Here is a 4081-nt window from a genome sequence, read left to right on the forward strand (position 1 = left end):
AATGTGAAGAAAAATCCACAGAAGTACAAAATTCCTGGCAATATCCGGAAAGCTAGAGATATTGTAAGGACAATTGTTGTTAGTTCAGCAGAGGCGGAAAGGGGGTTCTCAAAAATGAACCTCATATGTTCGGAACAAAGAACACGCCTAACTGTCCAAAACATAAGTAATCTGATGGTGATAAGTGTTGCTGGCATACCAGTTGAGAGATGGGACCCAATTCCGACAGTGAAAGATTGGCTCAGAGCGCACCACCACACGGCTGATGATCCACGAATAAAGACGAAGAAAGCTGCAGCAGAGGAATCTGCAAGCCTAAGAACACTATGGAGATATCAACAACCAAAATACCTGCATAAAGACAGACACAGGAAGCATGAAGACCTTAATTGCTTGCACTTGCACCTTACCTAAGAATAACACAATGAAAGAGATACACTCAAGTACTTGCTTTCTGTGTCTGTCTTTATGCAGGTTGTTGGAGCAAGGTGGTGCAGAAGATGCGAAAAAGGACAGTAATTTTCCTTTTTTATTATTTTGTGTGCTTGTTTCATCCTAATGCAGTGCATGCAATGAAGGTCTTGCTTTCTGTGTCTCTCCTTTGTGCAGGTTGTTGGAGCAAGGTGGTGAGGTGGTGGTGCAGAAGACACAAAAAAGGACAGTAATTTTCCTTTTTTATTATTTTGTGTGCTTGTTTCATCCTAATGCAGTGCATGCAATGAAGGTCTTGCTTTCTGTGTCTGTCTTTATGCAGGTTGTTGGAGCAAGGTGGTGCAGAAGACACAAAAAAGGACAGTAATTTTCCTTTTCTATTATTTTGTGTGCTGGTTTCATCCCAAACTGGCAATGAAAGAGTTCATTTCTGTGTGTTTTCTTTGTGCAGCCCATTCACTGGAGTCTGTGATACTGAACACTGGCAACAGTTATCTTCCTTCTGTAAGTAGCTCTTTTATTGTTTTTGTAATTATTTTAATCTTATTGTAGTTCACCCATTGGGGCAAAGAATTCAGTGACATCGTCTTGACCACTCCCACCAGGTCACATGGCCAGAAAGCCACTCCCACAAAGGAGGCCACACCCACAGAGTAGGTTCCAAAAAAATTTGAAACCCACCTCTGGTCCAGATCAAGAAACTGACTCCATAGGAAGACTAGAATCTATAAATTATTGACTTAGGCTGGAACAGCAGAATCCTGCAAGCCTGAAAGTTAAAAATATTTTACCTTTCCTCCATTTTATAACCTTCTGAGTCAAGGATGGCCTCCTGCAGCACTCTGGAGGCCAAAACAGGGCATGGGGGGCTGCCCCCCTTTGCGCCTGAATGACCTCCTGGACGTCTGGCCAATAAGCAGGAGACAATGAGTATTTGCGGAATATTATACAAGACAGCCAGGCTTGTGACTTCTAGTCAATAAGCAGGTGACGATATTTTGAAATATTATACAGGAATGTGCTGCCCCAGCAGTATATAGCTAGTGTAGGAATTAAGAACTGTCTCCTTTAAGAAACTGCCTTATGGGAAATGTAGTTTCATGACACGTGATCACATCTCTATTTCTGATTGGCCACTGGGGCATTCTGCCTTTGTGCAAAGTTTAGAGCCGGTCAGTGTAAATGCCTTTGTGAACCGGAATAGTAGTGTTTGTATCTCCGCTCAACACGGGAGTGAAATAATCATCTTTTTACACCACGTGATGGGACAGATTATGGAAAGAAGTATCTTAACAATGAACTGTAACTTTTGCTATTAAGAATGCCTAATAACAAACTTGATCTAAGCGAGATTCCCAAGCGTGGAGTTAACTGCATATTTTGGACAAAAAAACCCGGAGATGGTGAGTATTTGCAGAAAATCACTTTATACAGGAAAGGTCTCTTGGTTATTTTGGAGAAAAAACCCAAGAGATAGTGAAAAATGCAGGAGATGGTGAGTATCTGAAGGATTTTCTTTATACAGGAAAGGTCCATTCGTGATTTTTGGGGGAAAAGATACAGGAGATAGTGAAAAACTCAGGAGATCATGAGTATTTATAACGTTTTTTTTCACACAGGAAAGGTCCCTTTGTGATTTTGGGAAATCAAAACCAGGAGATAATGAAAACCTCAGGAGATGGTGAGCATTTGTAGGACTTTTCTTTATACAGGAAAGGTACCTTGGTTATTTTGGACAAAAAAACCAGGAGAGGGTGAGGATTTTTTGGAATAATAAACAGGACAGCGAGATTAGTGACTTTTGTCCAATAACCAGGAGAGGGGTGAGTATTTTTGGAATATTATACTTCCTCTAGGACTTCAATTGCCCAAACAAAGGGGGGGGAGCAAAGAGGACATCAGAGTGTGATCAGTGGTGTGTTTCTACCTGTTCAGACTGCTTCGGTCGAACCGGTAGTGGTTTGGCGTTCTGGGTCACTGGAACCAGCAGCAACCCTGGTCTGACACACCCCCAAACCAAGATGGCACCGCCATCTTGTTCTTCAGTTCTGCGCATGCGCAGAATAATTTTAATTGCACTGCACATGCAGCGCACACACAAGCAAACCAGTAGTAGAGGACGTATTTGGCTACTACCCGCAGCGCGTCATTAGAGCAACTAAGGGTGGTTGAAGCAGATGGAAATGAGCAGCGTGGAGCCACAGACTGAAACCAGATTCAAGCTGATCCAGCCACTCCTGGTCCATTGGAGCCCAAGCCCGGCTGTAGCGGCCGATCAGCCAGCCCTCCCCTCCCCTCCCCAGAGAGTCCAATCCATCCCCAGACAGATCCCCACGAGGCAGCAGCAAGTCCACATGCCGGGATAGCTGATCAGCAGCAGCCCCCCACCCCACTCCAAGGTGGCCGGGACCCCAACCATGGTCCTACCATCAGGGGCCTGTTTGGTTTGCACTGGGGTCCCAAGCTTCCAACTGTGGATGAATAGAGAGGCGAGAGAGAGAAAGGAGAGAGGAGAGAAAAGAAATGAGAGAAGAAAAAGAGAGGAGAGAGAGAGAAGTGGCAAGAGCGAGGGAGAGAAAGAAAGAGGGAGAATGAGACTGACACACACACACACATTCCATCTGTGTGTGCGTGTTTTTTTTTTCACAGCCCCTTGGTGTGCCCTAGCTACCTGGGGGGGGGGGGGGGGGAATTAGGAAAGGCAGAGCATAAAATCAAACAGTAGTGAAAAAGAAATTAGGGGGGGAAACCCAAACACATGCACCCACAATTCATTCACTCGCTCCTTGGCACCAAAAAAACCCACGTAATGTGGAGGTACTTACCCGATTCTTCTTTTCAAGCAGCTGTCCGATTCAAACTGCAAGCCCCTTGAAAGTCAGAGGAGAACCCACCAAAGACAATGGTCCACTGCTAGCCAGGTGAACTTACCTGGGCTAAATCCCGCTGTTCCGGTTAGTCTGGAGTCCCATCTGGATGAGTAATTTGGGGTTTCAACTACAGACCACGCTGCGCACGAATAAATAACAATGACGTCCAGACAGCTGTGAGAAAAGAAGAAATATTTCTTCCTAAAAGCAAGAGAGCTTGTCAAGAAATGGGGTACAGATGATTTTTATGGGGGGAGCTTGTCTTGGGTATGGGGAATATTTACGTGCCGATTCTCAGGTGACACTTGTTGGGGGGGTGAGTATATGTTTATTCTTCTGAACCTGCAGTTCCTCTGGGAGACGAAATTTAATTAACTCTGTTTGTATCTGCAGACCTTATCCTTTGATACGTGGATTAGGTCTGGGTAACTTACTTGGGGGTTTGAGGAAGTTTGCTAATTGTAGCTGATTTCACTTAGTTACAAGCTTGACTGTCAATTATCTAGTGGAGAGGCTGACAATCAGTCTGTTGTGGATTCCCTTAATGTTTTAGGGGAGGATGGAAACAATATAAAGAATAAAAAAAATATTTGTAAATATACCTTCTCAATCTCTTCCTTTTCTTCTATTTTTGCTTTGCAAAATGGTGACATGATTAACTTCTGGGGCTCTAATCCCCTTGTTATGCGAAGCAGGTTTTACTTGCTCTCCTGCAAGTTTTCCCGTAGCTTTTGCAAATTCCTTTTTCTGAGCAACCTAAGAAAAAAAACTCTTCTCCA

General features: G+C 44.0%; 1 long non-coding RNA gene across 1 annotated transcript; it reads left to right on the forward strand.

Annotated features, from left to right (window-relative positions):
- Nucleotides 1-774: 774 nt before the first annotated feature.
- On the forward strand, nucleotides 775-3832 carry LOC309400207. Its single transcript, XR_014176630.1, has 3 exons — nucleotides 775-936; nucleotides 2052-2113; nucleotides 3279-3832. It is a non-coding gene; the product is annotated as an uncharacterized lncRNA (long non-coding RNA).
- Nucleotides 3833-4081: the final 249 nt, after the last annotated feature.

Source organism: Natrix helvetica (assembly GCF_964273705.1).
Source record: "Natrix helvetica genome assembly, chromosome: 16".
NCBI classification, from domain to species: Eukaryota; Metazoa; Chordata; class Lepidosauria; order Squamata; family Natricidae; genus Natrix; species Natrix helvetica.